Source organism: Ranitomeya variabilis, chromosome 5, assembly GCF_051348905.1.
Source record: "Ranitomeya variabilis isolate aRanVar5 chromosome 5, aRanVar5.hap1, whole genome shotgun sequence".
Taxonomy (NCBI): Eukaryota; Metazoa; Chordata; class Amphibia; order Anura; family Dendrobatidae; genus Ranitomeya; species Ranitomeya variabilis.
In genome coordinates this window covers 93,169,810-93,187,519 of record NC_135236.1, presented here as the reverse complement: position 1 = coordinate 93,187,519, position 17,710 = coordinate 93,169,810, and the positions used below count along the sequence as shown (strand labels likewise).

Below are 17,710 nucleotides of genomic sequence, written 5' to 3'. Positions count from 1 at the left end.
AAGTCAATGGGTTGTTGAAAAAAATCGTACCCCACCGAGGTGAACCAAGTGTTGTATGAGAACGTGATATTAATTGTCAGAGCCAGAAAATGAGCTTTTTCCCTGCCTTATAGTAAAGTGGTTCTCCATTTTGATCAGTCACTCTTTGTTAGTCATTTAATAATAAGCAGATCACAAAGTGTCCCACCTGCTCGGACCTTCAGTGATCAACTGAACTATATGATGATACCTGCCTGTAAGTGTTTAGTTATCCTGCAGCGCCACCACAGGAGAAAAAAAGCATTACATGGTGATGATCCAAATCAATAGCATGTCTTGGTCTCCACATACTTCAGAAGCTCAGAGCCATTTTCCAGTGTGGCCGATTCTCTTTAGACTTACTGAAATTTCAGTCTAGGTACTCCTGGCACCTGTGACCTCATCTGTCGGGGAGAGTTTGGAGCACCCCATACAAATTAAATTAACGTCTGCCAACCCCGCTGATATCAACAGGTTTGGCCGACAGCCTAACGTATATGGGGCTGATGTCGGTCAGTGACTTTCTCACAGAGAACACAGAAGCATTTGGCCGGAGAAGCGCTCCTGTGTATGGGAGTGGTGGCTGAGATGGCCGTCAGTAGAACGATCGGCTGAAGCACTGTTTATCTTGAGACATTTATGGCCAGCTTCAGTCTAATGTGTATGGGGGTCTTAAGGCTGACATTACAAGACCCACCTATGTAACATCAATGATGTATCTTTAAGACTCAGCAGTCAGAAGTGATTGTGATAAAGAGGCACCAAGAGTTAAAGGGATTGTCCAACCCTTTCTCAATCCCCATAGTTCCCCCAGTAAAACAATAGCAACAATACTCACCTCCGGTGCGGTCATCCCTCCAGTGACATCAGCACTGACTCTCCAACACCTCGAGGGACATTATGTCATGCAAACCCTGCAGCCAATCAGCGGTCAGTTCCCTCTCACTTCCCATAAGGTTAGAAACTGACATCCGGAAGAAGTGAGCGCTGCTGCTGTTCTCTGACTTTCTATGGATGTCAGTTAAGTCAGAAGGAAGTGAGAAGGAAGCGGCCACTGACTGGCTGCAGGGTTTGCGTGACATAACAATGTCAGGTGAGCCCTAGGAAAGCTGGTGCCGTCATCACCCGCACCGGAGGGGAGTTTAGCTGCTATTATTTTACATGGCGGAGCTATAGTAGATAATTTTTTTTTAAGGACTGTGAACTGGAATATGAAAAAGATGGGAAGACTATAAAGAAAGGTGGAGACAAGGCTGGTAACTAGAAGAAGCCGTAGACAAGCTCCTATTCAGACACGGCTTCTTCCCATACGTGCAGTCTCGTGTCTCTGCTGCTAGTAGCCATAGCCAAGAGGCCGCGTCCACGATTCGATGGGGGATTAGATGTTCTTCACTTGCACAGTGGTCAATTTCATTGCAGGCACAGAAGTGTATACAGAAGAACATAACGATATTGGCTCCCACTGGGACCGAGATTGCTCCGGAGTTAATCAGACATGTCTTGTACGCTGCACTGTGGGATTTAACCTATTTAGTAGGCTGACTACAAGCTTTACTTAAACGCCGCTATTGGATAATCCCTTATACTGACTGTATCAAGGCTCCGAGCCGCAGCGGTAACGTGATCGCAGGGATGCTGCTCCGCACATGGCTATTCTGCGGCTACAACACATAATGGCCTCTCCATTTATTTCTAATGAAGCCGTGCAGATTACACAGCGTACGGGACCAAGATCATTTTGGAACAGCTTTTTTTATTATTCTTGGAACATTTTGGGGGACGCAGCTGCCTTTGATGCACAGTAATGGTAGTTACAATGACCTTTGGAAACACCCAAATTATTTACTCCTACACAGCCAGCTCCAGATGTGTCCAAGAAAGTTCACTTTTGTACCAGCTGCACTAAAAAAAGAGACTAAAAGCAGAATATTGTATTGTTCGCCCATATTATAGAGCAATGAAGGTCTAACTTATAGGGAATCTGTCAGCAGGTTTTTGCTACCTGATCTGAGAGCAGCATAATGTAGGAATAGAGCCCCTGATTCCAGTGATGTGTCACTCAGTTTACTGGGTGCAGCAGTTGTGGCACAATCTAGAGTTTTAGGCTGTAACAGAGCTACATTGTTTATTGACAGTGAGCAGGAAAGGAGGGGGCGTGGTTGGACCAGGGCTCACATGAGCTGTAGTCCAGACAGAGATAATCTCCTGGTGATGAAATGTTCATTGTATGGAAATAGCCTAATAAGTGACACATCCCTGAAATCTGTGTCTCCACTGCTACATTATGCTTTCCTCAATTAGATAGCAAAAACCTACTGTAAAATGCTGCATTTTGGACAAAGTAAAAATACACCTCTTCCAAAACACTACTATTCCGATTCCATGCAGCCTAATAGCAGTGAAACATGGGAGCACGGACTCGAGCACCCGTGATTGAGTAATGAGCATACCCAAGCACCACAATGCTCAAGTAGTTGCTACTAGTGATGAGTGAAATTGCTCAAATAAGGTGTCATCTGAGCATGCTCAGGTGTTCACTGAGTGTCTTTGGAGTGCTCAAAAAATATGTTCGAGTCCCTACGGTTGCATGTCTCGCGGATGTTTGACGGTCACAAAACATGGAGGGATTTCCTGTTGTTAGGCAAAGACATTCGGTATCCTATCAACCACTGACGACTCTGAACTCTTAATATTTTTATATTAATTGTACTATTCTAATAAGGAAAACCTAAAGAAATGACCTGTCCAAAGTGCTGAATTGTCAAAGTGAATCCCATCAAATGAGCTGTCCAATGTACTGAACGTAAATAATGAATGTCTGCGACTGTCATGGTACCTAGAATTTCTGGTGACTTTTCAGAATAAGCTGTTCAGTGTCCGCACATAAAAAATAATTCTATTTCTGGTCTTATTTCTGCCATTTAATAGATTACTCCTCACTAGGCTCTAATCACTAGAAGCTGCAGCAGCTTCTCTGGGTCTCTTTGACTCTGTCTCCCTTCCTGCTTCTTCCTCCTCCCATCTCCTTCCATAAGCAGCAGTTGTTATTTGATTAATTACTGAAGACAGAACCGTAGACAGATTTGAGCAGTTTTGGAAATTGGAGATTGACTGATATTATAAGGGAAAGAGGAATTTTATCTATTAAGATATATTTCAGAGTTTCTTATTTTCACTTATATTCTAATTAAGAAGAAAAAAAAGATGAAAAAATTTAGTTGCTCATTAATTTCCCTAAATTTAGAAATCTCATTGTCCCATATCATTTTAGGACGTTCTGGATTAACAGAGAGACAATAGATCAAGTTGGACCTTTATTTGACAGAGTTGAGTGTCTCTTCTTCTCTGTTCTTCTTATCCATGACCAGGATGGCCTTTTGATTTTATTTTGAGCAGGTCATTATAACTAAAGGGGATTTTTCTAATAATTATGGAACGTGCATTGCATTGAACGAAAACAAGCCATTGGTAGAACCTAACACATTGTCACCTGTCCAAGAGGTTGTACCAAATAGTGGATAACTCACTGGTCCCTGGTCTGGAAGCTGGGATCACTCTAAAGCCTTGTGTTAATGGAGTGGTGGTCGGTCATGTGCACCTCCGCTCCATTCATCCGTTAAAGGACTTCAGCATTCGGCTGATCCGCCAAAATCTCGTAAGAATGAATGGCGTAGGTGAGCATATAATCGACACTGCCCCATTCACATGGAGAGAATGTTCAACTTGTTGCCACCCCTTTTAGTTTTTTGAAGAACTGCAGGTGACCACCTTCTAGACTACAAGGATCATGGTCTCCTAAAGTCTCCTCGTCCTCGTGTGAGATGCCGGACTGTATCGATAATAACTGAGCATACGACATGGTACACGCCGCAATCACCCATCACCTCTTGTCCATAGCTTACATACAACATGGAACACGCCACCATCACCCATCACCTCTTGTCCATAGCTTACATACAACATGGTGCACCCCGCTCATCACCCATCATAGCTTACATAGATGGCATTGTGTTTTATGAATTTGTCCGGATCCACATTACGCCAATGATTGATTGGCATGGACAGGGTGTAATACCTAATTTCCCCTTTGGTGGCGCTGCAGTGAAACGTATGATCAGATTTCTCCATAGCTGATTTCTGGAGGTCTCATCTAAGAGACACTATGTAATCTGATTATTTTAATGTAAGTTTTATTAATAGGGTTTTTTTTTTCAAGCCTGTAATACTGAGTACACAGCATCATGCGTGTGAATGGGGCATTAAGTGATTGTCCATCGTATTATTGTGATCTCATACAATGTGCTAATTGATCTCTTATTAGACTTTTATAGCGGTTTTCTGTTACACAGCTCAAAATCCCCAACACAGTCCAAGAATGAAAGGGAATCTGTTGCCAGGTTTTTGCTACTACAGCATAATATGGGGGCAGAGACCCTGTTTCCAGTGATGTATGACTTATTGAGCTGCTTCCTGCAGTTTTGATACAATCCCAGTTTTCTCTGAATGCTGAGCTCTTTATAACCCCTGCCCACATCACTGATTGGTAGCTTTCTGTGTACACTGTGCATAGGCAGAAAGCTTCTTATCAGTGATGGGGCAGGATTATACAGAGCTTATGATTATGGACGACTATATGGTTTATATGGTTTTATCAGGTTTACTAGAACTCTGCTGATAAAACTGTGATTTTATAAAATCTGCATCAAGCACCCCAGTGAGTGAGACATCACTGGAATCAGGGTCTCTGCCTTTACAACAGTAGCACCCTCAATCCATGGATATCAGCCAGTTGTGTGGAGCAGTAATAATATGATAATGGCTAATACTCCACAGTGCTTCTGCGCTATTACAATGGTAATTCATGAAATGAAACGACCATAAAGGACTAATTAACTCTCTGCCATATAGATAATCAGGACATCTACTGTTAGCCAATGGGAGATGGTAAAGGAGAGCTTCCTGATAATGATAATTTCCTTCCCATTGATTCCACAGTATGCGCAGTTTGCATGCACCTGGGGCCATAATTCGACGTTCCAGTACATTAATTCAATGAAGTCTACAGTCGCATTCAGACATTTTTTAACTGAGTAGCATAAGAAAACCAGCCTAGGAAAAAACAAACAAAAATGATTATGTGATACTCTGTCCAGAGACAATTATTCTATGTGTGGCCATCTAGCGGTTGTGATGTGCATTACAGCATAAAAGCTTTTGCATATCTCGATCAAATATTGAGTTTTTATTGTGTAAAATTAAGGTCTCTGACAAAATTTACACTAAAGATATTGAGTTCAATAATAAAACTGTACAGAGTTGGGTCCACTTTATAGGAATCCAAGAGACCTACAATTATTAGGAGCGACTATGAACACCTCATACGTATATTTAGATTATAACCTGCATGTAAAAGTATTTTGGGAGCAATTTAATCAATCTTGATAGAGGGTTGAATACTGCCATACTGTGCTCCCCAGAGGAGATGCAGAAGCCAGCGCACAGGAAGGAATGGAGGCGCCTGAGGACATGTTGGAGGTCTATAATTTAAGGCAACCGCTACAGATGGGATTGATGCAGTCATTCTCCAAATCTCTAGCAGCAGACTCCAGTGTTTTGTAGAGAGGCTATTTGTATAACCAGAAATCATCACTATGACATTTAAAGACTCTTTCAATCTTTGTAACATATGCCAAAAAGCCATTTTTATAACTTCTTCCCTTTTTATAGCATAATCACCTCCTCTTTATTCTCTGTGAAAAAAAGGCAAAGTGTCAAGAAAAACTGCAATATGTAAAAGAATCGCGGTGCAGAGTTTAGCGGCACTAATTACTGCGACGTCTGCTAATAGATACAACTAAAATGTACCTGCGAACATGGCATGCTTACAGAGGACGGAGAAGCAGGGCTAGGAGGTCAGTCCGACTCTAGGCCAACTTTGGTGCCAGTATGTTTAACCCTTTTAGAACGAAGGCCATTTTGATCTTAGCTAGGTAGTCAGTGTAATTTTATTAGGTCACTTGATGATAAGCTGGTAGGGTATGTACCTGATGTAACTGCCAGGGATACAGCACCTAATTTTCTGGTTACGGTAATTGTATTTTTTTGGTTGAAAATGGAATGTTCATCTAACCATACATGATATGTCACGGGTTTAAAGCGACAGAGAGGAGCCAGAAGACCTCAGCATCTGATTTCTCCTACTCCTGCACTGAATAGATGCCCTTCACCTTCATTTTAAATGGTGAAAGTTTCTTTTTAGCAGTGTATGGGTTAATCTGCTCAGCTGAGAGCTCTTGAAAGTTTTCCTGCATTAAGGCTCTCAGCTGTTCACTGTTAGCCACTCCCATCTCCTATGTAATCTGAGCCTTATGCTGCATGGTTAATAGATGGTGTTTGGATCTTTTTGTTGGAGAAGGCGTTTGGTGGATTTATCGAAGTCTGTTGATAGGTATTGGGTGTGTGCTAATTCCCTTTCTTTTACTAGTTTGATTTTTTCCCATCCTCCACTCCCTGGTGTTTATCTCTGTTGTTTGTGTGAGTATATTTGTACCATTGGTATTTTCCTTTATTCCTGGTCATATTACCTTGTTAGTCTGGTTGGTGTGTTACGGTACATTACTACTCCCTTCTTCCTTGGATGGGGGAGTGGTACGGACTGAGTGTGGTTTCAGAGCTAAGGCAAGGTGTGTGGTCCTGGCATCTTCACCATCAGAACTAATCTGGGGAACAGGGTGAGCTAGGATACCCTAGCATTAGTGACAGGGAAGGAGCCCCTGGTATCGGGATACCCGACAACAAGAGTCATGACAATAAATGTCTGATCTATACAGATGCCACATCAGGGAATATGAACTATCTCAAGGACAAGAACTGTGTGTCTCCTCTCTTGTGGTCACTGCTGATAGAGAGGCGGCTGCTCATGTGCTGCTATCCACATTGGCTTTTATGGGAGTAGCAAAAAATCCAATAATTCCAAAAGTCAAAAGAGAGAGCTGCGCATGTACAGACACCATTTTATTGACAGCAGCGGGAGATAGGAGACCTCAAGGTAGGGGTGGATCCAAAAGGTGGGACATGCTTCTGTTGGACGTTTATGGCATAATCTTATGACTAGTTCTTAACTGATTGTTTGTTGCCTCCTGTTTTCACAGATGTTTTCCTTTTTTACCTTTTCTCTTAATCCCCTGGCTTCTCACGTTCCCAAATGACTGGTACAAGATTACCAGCATTGCAAAATGAAAACATGATATTGTGATATTCTATGCTGAGATCTTAAAGATCTACGTGTTTATAAGTAGCACGTCGGTGGTTGTGATGAAATAAGGGATTGTCGAAATAACATACAAATCAAACGTAAATGCTAATATTCATGAGAATTATTTTAAAATCTTACCTGGTTGGTTCTATACACCTGTCAGAGTAAAGAAGATTTTCGAGGACGGATCGGACTTATGCTGGAGGAACTGTACTCGCAAAGCTAACGTTTAACATATTTTCTGGTCCTGTCCTAAAATAATTGACCCGTGGAAAGAAGTAGTTGATCTATTGAGCAAAATGAAGAACTCTGTAGTTGAAAAAATTCCCCCAAAATAAAAAGAATATTGTTGAAAAATGGAATTGTCATTGCAGTAACACATACATGTATATACATGAGATCCATGCGGAAATATTACTCTTTTATACAAATTTGACATATCCTCAGGTTATAGGAGACTTTCGCCTTAGCTAACTTTGAACCTGAAGGATGCTTCATCTGAAATCCCTCCTTGTCAAGTTAGAAATTCCCTTTTACCTCTTTGCATATATCTTTTAGTATTTACATAGTAATGGATATTTAAGGTATTAGACTACCAGGATGGGACTTATCAGCCATACTTCTGCCGCTGATCTCATTGGTGCAGTCACGGTACTCACATGACCGCGTATGCCGAGTACGGTCTTTTCCTCCGTATGTAACCTAACCACCAAAAACTGCCCCCCCCCGACCCAACCTTTCCTTAAATAAAACATAACCAATTATTCTTTTGGATATTTTGGCCACAGCGGCCAACTTTTATTAATAAAATTAACATAACATAAATACAACAGTATAAATTCGAGGGGAGGGTTCTTGGAGCTAAAAAGATCTGGCAAAAACCCCACAATATAAGATCGACCACCATATTACCCTCAGCCGTGAAAACCAGCTCGAGGGCACCGTACATCCCGTTCCGGGAAGAGAAAAAACCACCTAGAGCTCCCAGGGTAAAACCCCGTCCAGAGCCCATACCAAAATGCCAGATCCAACCCCACCACATTTTAAATTGCCTGCAATTATGCTCCAATTCCTTCCCCCAACCAATCAGCGTCAACTCCAAGAACCCCCACCCCCCCACCGCCACTGTGACAATAAATGAATAAAATGCAAATAATGACCAAACACCCGCATACCAAGCGTAAACCCAAAACCCTTTTTTTCTTTTTTTTTTTTTTTTTTTTATATATATATAACAACCCGTGCCATATCAATATATAAAAACTCCCCCCACAATTCCCCCCCCCCTCTCGTTAAACAAAAAACCCCAAGCACAAGCCTACAAGGGAGGGTGGGTGGGTCTTCCTTCTACTGGATTCAGGTAGGGAATGGCGGTTTTCCCGCACTTTCCCTACTAACTCCCCATCTAAACCCCTCCCCCCTTTTCCATTCTCCTATCCCCAGCCGGAGCATCATTCAAAAAGACCGCCGGCTCAAAGCAGTCATGGGGGGCCTCCTCCCAGCTGCACTTTGTTCCGGCCCCCATCTTGACCGCGTATGCCGAGTACGGTCTTTTCCTCCGTATGTAACCTAACCACCAAAAACTGCCCCCCCCCCCGACCCAACCTTTCCTTAAATAAAACATAACCAATTATTCTTTTGGATATTTTGGCCACAGCGGCCAACTTTTATTAATAAAATTAACATAACATAAATACAACAGTATAAATTCGAGGGGAGGGTTCTTGGAGCTAAAAAGATCTGGCAAAAACCCCACAATATAAGATCGACCACCATATTACCCTCAGCCGTGAAAACCAGCTCGAGGGCACCGTACATCCCGTTCCGGGAAGAGAAAAAAACACCTAGAGCTCCCAGGGTAAAACCCCGTCCAGAGCCCATACCAAAATGCCAGATCCAACCCCACCACATTTTAAATTGCCTGCAATTATGCTCCAATTCCTTCCCCCAACCAATCAGCGTCAACTCCAAGAACCCCCACCCCCCCACCACACACGAACAGCCCTGACCACCTCAGGCTCGTGAGTGCCCCAACGCCACCAACGCACGTTCAACTCCTTCTTGCAATGCTAAAGTCCACAAATCAATTCCAATCGCGTTTAAATGAACTCCATCCTCCCTCCAGTAGTTACCAAGCCCTGACTCCAATTCAAAATGTCTAACGCTAAACCCCCCGTTTCTGGAAACAAAACCCCCTATTGCCCTATTCAACTTAACCCTGGCCCTATTAATACCTTTCAAAGATCTAGCCCCCCTCCAACTTTTCCTAGGCACAATATCTGACCACACAATCAACACCCCAGGAAATGATACTTGCAACCTCAACAAATCGAACCGTATGTCCCTAATCAACTCCCTGACAGGCCGTACACCCAAGTCGTTCCCCCCCAAATGCACAACTAAAATGTCAGGTTGTCTGTCTAAACGAACCGCCTTAGAAAATTCAGGAAGGGCCATGTTCCAAACCATCCCCCTATATCCCAACCACCGAATGACAACCTGACGTCTACTAAACCCCAGTTGCCTACCGTCCGGCCTGACCTCGGCCCGCAGCGCCCCCCAGTGAACGAACGAATGTCCGAAGATCCAGGCTAAGTAAGGGGACACACCTGCAACAAGACGCATGAAGAAAAAACACTGGGTCAAATACAAAACATAACCACACTACTAAATTAATGACGGACGTAACCTAAGTACCGATTCGAAGTCCACCTACCAATTCTACAAATGTCCTCCGCGCCCAAACCCAAACTATCAGCTTCAGATGCCGCCCCGATACGAAATGAATGCGACCCGAACAACTCCGGAGAAAGGCCCAACTCCCGCAAGCCCCTCCTTAATACCGCAATGAACTGAAAGCGTGACAAAAAGGACCCCTCTGCGTGACACAACAAAGGGCCGGATCTGCCTGACCATAACTGCCAATATTCTTCCAGACAACCTCTAGGGCACATTAAAGACCCGGAAACCCTCCCCAGTACCACACGTTTTCCTCTCCCAATTTGGTCAGTCTTTGAGCGCCGAATCCAAAAAACGATACCCCCCGTCCAAAGTTCCACATCCTCTGCCAACAAACCCCCTGCTCTAACTTTGGACGTTGACACCAGCTCCCCAACGCGCATAGCCCCAAAAAATGCTAATGAAAAGGCGAGGCGAAACAACGCCAACTCAAAACTCGAACCACAAATAATCTCCAAGACTCCACCCAACCGTTCTAAAAGGCTAAAAGAAATGGGGCGACGACGGTCAATAGTCTGATTACCCCTCCTAAAACCCCTAAGTGCCTGTCTGACCAAAAAATGTTTTGTCGCGTCCACCAACCCTTGCAACTTAAAAGCAAAAGCCAAACCGGCAACAAATTTATTCACCTTCGAAATCGACCAACCTTCTTCGGCCGCCTTCCCGATCAAAAATAACACAGCCAGCATCCTATCTTCGTCAGACACCAACTGGCCCCACACCGACACCCAACTTTGCCATACTTGCCAAGATGCTTCGTATGACGCCCATGTTTTTCTCGTAACAGACTCCTGAATCAATCGGCCCGCTCGTCCATAATCACGCTCCAAAGATGCAAAGGGCATTCCTCTCCCAAGATCTCCGCGTCCGGCGCCAATTCCCGAAAACGGTCCCACTGAAAACGAGACAATGCATCTGCTATTGAGTTCTGCACACCCGGCACATGCACCGCCGAAATACAAGCGTTCAGCTCCAAGCACCGAAAAACCAACTCCCTTACCAACTTAATCACCGGGGGAGATGAGGCCGACAAACTGTTCATCACTGACACGACGCTCATGTTGTCGCAATGAAAACGAATCCTCCTGTTAGCAAACATTTCCCCCCAAATGGAAACCGCAACCACGATAGGGAACAATTCCAACAAGACCAGGTTTTTTGTAAGGCCCAACTCCCTCCACTGGCCCGGCCACCGTCCGGCACACCAACGACCACCGCAAAAAGCCCCGTAACCAGCCGAACCGGCTACATCCGTATAAATCTCGCAATCAAAATTTGTTAAGACCTCCTGCTGAATCAACGACCGCCCGTTGTAATTGCCCAGGAAACGTTGCCACACTAGCAAGTCATCTTTGTGTTCCTTGCTCAGGCGAATAAAATGGTGTGGTTCCTTTACGCCTGCCGTCGCGACCGACAACCTGCGACAAAATATCCTGCCCATGGGTATGATCCGACATGCAAAATTCAATCTACCCAAAAGAGACTGCAATTCTTTCAAAGTCAGCTTCCGCTTCCTTCTAGCTCTTTCAACCTCCTGGTGCAACATGGCCAACTTATCTTCCGGCAACCGACACTCCATCTTCTCGGAGTCGATTAAAATTCCCAAAAAACTCAATACCGTACTGGGACCTTCTGTCTTATCCGCCGCCAATGGAACTCCAAAAAGGTCTGCGACCCAAAACATAGCCGTTAACATATTACGGCAAACTACGGAATCAGGCGGCCCGATAAACAAAAAATCATCCAAATAATGGATAACCGACTGAACTCCAGAAACGTCCTTAACCACCCACTCCAGGAAAGTACTAAACGTCTCAAACAATGAACAAGAAATGGAGCAGCCCATCGGTAAACATCTATCCAAATAGTAACCACCATTCCAAAAACAACCTAACAACGGAACGCTGTCCGGATGCACCGGAAGCAAACGGAAGGCCGATTCAACATCCGTTTTTGCCAACAGCGCCCCAGGGCCGTGCCTTCTCACCCACTGCACCGCTGCATCGAATGATGTATACTCAACCGAGCACAGCTCTTGGGCGATGCCATCATTTACCGACCGACCCTTTGGGTACGACAAATGCTGGATCAATCGAAATTTATTCGGCTCTTTTTTAGGCACCACCCCCAAAGGGGAAACCACCATACCCGCCATCGGCGGATGCAAAAACGGTCCCGACATCCTTCCCAACTCCACTTCTTTCTTGAGTTTAACATCAACAACCTCGGCATGCAACATTGCCGAACGCAAATTCTTAACCGAAAAAGGAACCTCGTGGCTCGGGGGAGGAATCCTAAAACCATCCGCAAAACCATTGAAAATAATACCTGCCTTCACCTGATCGGGGTACCTATTTAGAAAGGGGGCCATCTCGTGAAGCCTCACCGGGCTCTCCCCCTTGACTGGCACCCAAGGCTGGCTTTCCTTTTCCTTTCCTGAAACACTTTGAAGCCCCGTGTGAACCTCCATTACAGTGGGAACACACATGCTTAAATTTACAGGTGCTACCGTATTTACACTGACCGTCATTAAACTGCCAGCAGGTTCCAGACTTCTCCTTCGCTCCCTGCGAACCCTGACTGCTGCCTCCGTGTCCCGACTGCTGGCTGCCACCACCCCCGGACCCATGAAAGGACTGCCCATGCCTAGCTGGGGCCATAACCTTCAGCCAAAGGCCTATATCTTTCTGGTCCCACCTAATTTCTGGCCTCACCGCCTTTCGCTGCCTGAACTGCTCATCATACCGTAGCCACGTCTGACCGCCATAAGTACGATGTGCCTCCCCAATCGCATCTAAATAACAAAATAAACCTGAGCAATTCTCAGGCGCCTTCTCCCCCACTACACTTGCCAATATCGCAAACGCCTGCAACCAATTCACAAATGTCTGCGGAATTAGCCGCCACCTCCGCTTTTCTTCCTCCTCCTTTTTGCTATCGTCTTTTTTCCCTTTATCCAAGTTAAACTTTTCCAACGGGAGCAGGGAAAAAATCTCCACATACTCATCTCTCCAAATCTTTTCCTTCACCTCCTTTTTCAAATGCGCTCCTAACGGCCCTTCAAAGCACACATAAACTTCCCCTTTCGCTCTGTCATCTAATTTGACCGTATCGCCTTTTTCCTTCTCTGTCTGAACCGAAACCGATACCCCGGACGATGCAACCTCCACTACCTGACCAGGGCTTAACAAACCACAACCCGCCTGGGGTTCCACCCCTCGACCAGACAACCACGCCTCAACCGGCGATGCGGCAACCCCAGCTGCCGACCCTCCCTCTAATCTACGCAAAATTTGCGACATACCCTGCAATAAGTCCTGCATACCTGGCACCCCCGCCACAATCGGCCCACTCCTCCGCCGTTCCTCACACACAGCCACCCGACCCCTCCTAGCTTCCTGTAACTCGGCCCCTATGGGCGACAAACCGGACATGGACTCATACTCACAACGCTGCGCGGGTGCTGTGTCCCCGCCAGCCGGACCTCCGGATCCCTGTTGCTCTGACCTCCCGTGACGATCACCACTGGACTCCGACACCTCCTCTCCGCGTCGATGCCCTAGGCCCGCGCCCCTGGCCTCCTCGTCACCAGGGGGGACCCGAGCGTGCTGGAACTGCTGCGTCGCTAGCCCTCTCTGCCCCAGGCCCGCGCCCCTGGCCTCCTCATCACCAGGGGGGACCCGAGCGTGCTGGAACTGCTGCGTCGCTAGCCCTCTCTGCCCCAGGCCCGCGCCCCTGGCCTCCTCGTCACCAGGGGGGACCCGAGCGTGCTGTAGCTGCTGTACGGACCCACTCCTTCGTCTGTGGTCAGTATCCCCCGCCACCTCACCGTCCAATGGGTAACGGGTATACGCTGCTCTGAGCTCCGGAGACCTCCTGGGCGACCGCGACCGATCCCCGTGTGCCAACCCGGGCGAGCCCGCCCGGTCGTGTAACGAACTTCGCTCGCGGGCAGGCAGCTCGACACTGCTGCCTGCATCTCTCCCTCCACTGCGCCGTTCTGTGCAAGCGGGACGTAAGAGACCTCCTGACCGCTGACCGTCCGCCGCCTGTGTGCTCCTTGTGTTCATCCGAGCAGGGACCCTGGGAGGTGATGGGCTGTGAGTGCCTGCCGCAGGTAAAGGGGCCGGATCCCTGGCTGCTGCTGCTCGTCCTGGTCGTGCTGCTCCTCCTGGACTCGCTGCTCCTCTTGCTGCTCCTCCTGGCTGTGCCGCTCTTCTTGGCTGAGCTGCTCTTCCTGTCGGCGCTGCTCTGCATCTTCTTGCCGCCGCGCGCCCCCTGGGAGCTGTAGATCTGGTGAGGGCAGGAGAAGCGGCGGCTGCTCTCCCTCTGGGCACCGGTACACCGGAAGGAGGCGGTGAAGCAGCGGCCGTGCGCCCACTGTGAGCCGGGGACCTGCCAGGAGCGGGGGAAGCTGCGGCTGCGCTCTGCCTGGATCGCGCAGGCCGCACTTCCGGTCCGGCGCTCCCAGCAGCAGCGGCGGTGTCCTGGGTCCGACGCCCGGCGCGTGCAGGCCGGGTGCTGGGATTCCCGCCGGTGCGGGAGCAGCGGGGGGAGGCGGCGCCGCTGGACTCACCGCCCGCAGGGTCCCTGGAGGGGCTCCGGAGCCTGCGCCTGCCACGCGCCGGGAGATCCGGAGATAGTCTCTCAGGGGGCCTGGTCCTCCTGCCCCGCAAACTCTGCCCGGATCCTCCTGCGGCAATGATGGAGGACAGCTGGGCCTCAAGCCAGCCCCCTCTTCTTGATCTGGCCATCTCTCGGAGCTGGGCCAGCATGGATTCCGCCGACGTCATCCTGGGCTTCTTCCTTCTACTGGATTCAGGTAGGGAATGGCGGTTTTCCCGCACTTTCCCTACTAACTCCCCATCTAAACCCCTCCCCCCTTTTCCATTCTCCTATCCCCAGCCGGAGCATCATTCAAAAAGACCGCCGGCTCAAAGCAGTCATGGGGGGCCTCCTCCCAGCTGCACTTTGTTCCGGCCCCCATCTAGATCAGCTGCAGCGGTATGGCTGATAAGTACAATTATGGTAGATTAAACCCTTGATACCACAGTTGATTCACCTAAACGGTTAGGCTATGTTCACATGTCTAGTAATGATCGGTTAGAACTGATCCAGAAGAAATCTGTTAAGAAAAAAGTTGTTCTGACACAACTATTTAATCCGTTTTTCACCAACTGATCTCTGCTGGTTCCGTATTTTTAACATTCGAGCCAATGGTTGGTCAATGGGTCGGTTAATGTGACATCCACTGTCGTCTATTTCTAACTCATCCGGCAAAAAAATGCTTTTCATATTTTTTTCTCCAATGTTAACCCTTTCAAGACGCAGCCCTTTTTCGTTTTTCGCTCCCCTCCTTCCCAGAGCCATAACTTTAATTTTTCTGTCAATATGGCCATGTGAGGGCTTATTTTTTGCGGGACGAGATGTACTTTTTAACGTCACCATTGGTTTTTCCATGTCTTGTACTAGAAAACAGGAAAGAAATTCCAAGTGCGGTGAAATTGCAAAAAAAGTGCAATCCCACACTTGTTTTTTGTTTGGCTTTTTTGCTAGGTTCACTAAATGCTAAAACTGACCTACCATTATGATTCTCCAGATCATTATTAGTTCATAGACACCTAACATGTCTAGGTTATTTTTTATCTAAGTGGTGAAAAAAAATCCCAAACTTTGCATAAAGAAAAAAAGAATTGGCAATTTTCCGATACCCATAGCGTCTTCATTTTTTGGGATCTCGGGTCGGGTGAGGGCTTATTTTTTGCGTGCCGAGCTGACGTTTTTAATGATACCATTTGGTGCAGATACTTTCTTTTGATCGCCCGTTATTGCATTTTAATGCAATGTCGCGGCGACCAAAAAAAGTAATTCTGGCGTTTTGAATTTCTTTCTCGCTACGCTGTTTAGCGATCAGGTTAATGCTTTTTTATTGATAGATCGGGCGATTCTCAACTCGGCGATACCAAATATGTGTAGGGTTTTTTTTTTTTTTATTGTTTTATTTTGAATGAGGCAAAAGGGGGGTGATCTGAACTTTTATATATTTTTATTTTTTTCATATTTTTAAAACCTTTTTTTTTTTTTTACTTTTGCCATGCTTCAATAGCCTCTATGGGAGGCTAGAAGCTGGCATAGCCTGATCGTCTCTGCTCCATAGCAGCGATCATCAGATCGCTCCTATGTAGCTGAATTACAGGCTTGCTATGAGCGCCGACCACAGGGTGGCGCTCATAGCAATCCGGCATCAACAACCATAGAGGTCTCAAGGAGACCTCTGGTTGTTATGCTGATGCATCGCTGACCCCCAATCATGTGACGGAGGTCAGCGATGCGAGCATTTCCGGCCCGATGGCCGGAAGAGGTAGTTAAATGCCGCTGTCAGAGTTTGACAGCGGCATTTAACTAGTTAACTGCAACTTTTATGTGGGCTCAGTGCCGGAGACATGACATGTGCTGTACTAGTACAGCGCATTTCGTGAAGGGGTTAAAAAACGGATCCAGCAGAGATTTAGTGAATAGCGGGCTAAAATGTTGCTTCAGCACAATATTTTTCTTAATGGATCTTTACTGGACATGTGAACATAGCCTTAGGAGACTGGAGGCAGACGGACCGCCTCTGTCTCCCCATCACTCTCTTCCCCCCAAGATTAGTGCCGATAGGCAGGTGTGACAGCCGGGGACATAGCTGATCTACCACATTGGTCTGTTATGCCCCTAAGCATAATACACCGCTATACAGAAGTATTGCAGTATATTATATAGGTACTCCTATATATAAATATTACGTGTTCAGGTTTCTTGGTGGTGGTGGAACTAGAAAAATGAGGGGCAATAGTAATTAAAAAGCTAAATAAATTAATAAAAAAACCACAAAAAATCATCATTTTATTTTTATACATTGCTTTAGTAAGTTAAAAGATACCCAAAAGATATACAGTATATTACATCATCATCCAAACTGTAGCATTATCTTGTAATCTAATGGGGAGGACAAGCACATATAAAAAACTGAATTATTAATCATGACATTATTAATAAAATATTGATATCAATATTTTAAAGTGGGCAAAAATCAAAATGTTAAATTATCCTGTTAAAGGAAGAATAGAAAAAAGTCATGACTTTAAAAACTCTAAGATACAGAAAAAAGAAGAAAAAAAGTAGTAACCTCAAGACCCCAAATACCCGTGTCCTGAATGGGGTTCACATTTGGGTCTATCATACATAACACATAGTCTATAGTGCAGGGTCCAAGGTTCTGTACCTGAGAGTTAACTGTGACCAAGGACACACAATAGCAATTAAATGACACTCCTCGTCACCGTGATTAGACTATTGACTAAGGACGAGGGCTGCACGGTGCGGATGATAATCCTATTAGGGTGGCACGCTGTGACAATTTATAACCTCCTATATGTTGCCTTGTCAGCAGAGGTTACACGAGGCGCCATTTGTCTCCCAAGTATCTCGGCTCTTCCCATATCAGCAGCTCAACCAAGACAAAGTCGTCCCTCTGGATGAGCGCGAGCTCGCTGCCAGTGCTGAGATACTCAGAATTAAACCGGCTGCTATAAAAGCATATATTTCATATTATGGATCTGCAGCAGGAGATATAATTAAAACTATTCCGGGTATAATGTTCGGTTGTCAGCTATCTGCGGGGATGAAATGCTCATCGGATGTTGCTGGAGTAGTTAT

General features: G+C 46.1%; 1 protein-coding gene and 1 long non-coding RNA gene across 3 annotated transcripts in view; both read left to right on the top strand.

Annotated features, from left to right (window-relative positions):
- Positions 1–17,710, top strand: part of LRRTM4 (leucine rich repeat transmembrane neuronal 4) — a 732,348-nt gene that overhangs the window by 363,190 nt on the left and 351,448 nt on the right. The gene's annotated exons all lie outside the window — the stretch shown is intronic.
- On the top strand, positions 7,664–17,110 carry LOC143773377 (uncharacterized). Its single transcript, XR_013215159.1, has 2 exons — positions 7,664–7,940; positions 15,004–17,110. It is a non-coding gene; the product is annotated as an uncharacterized LOC143773377 (long non-coding RNA).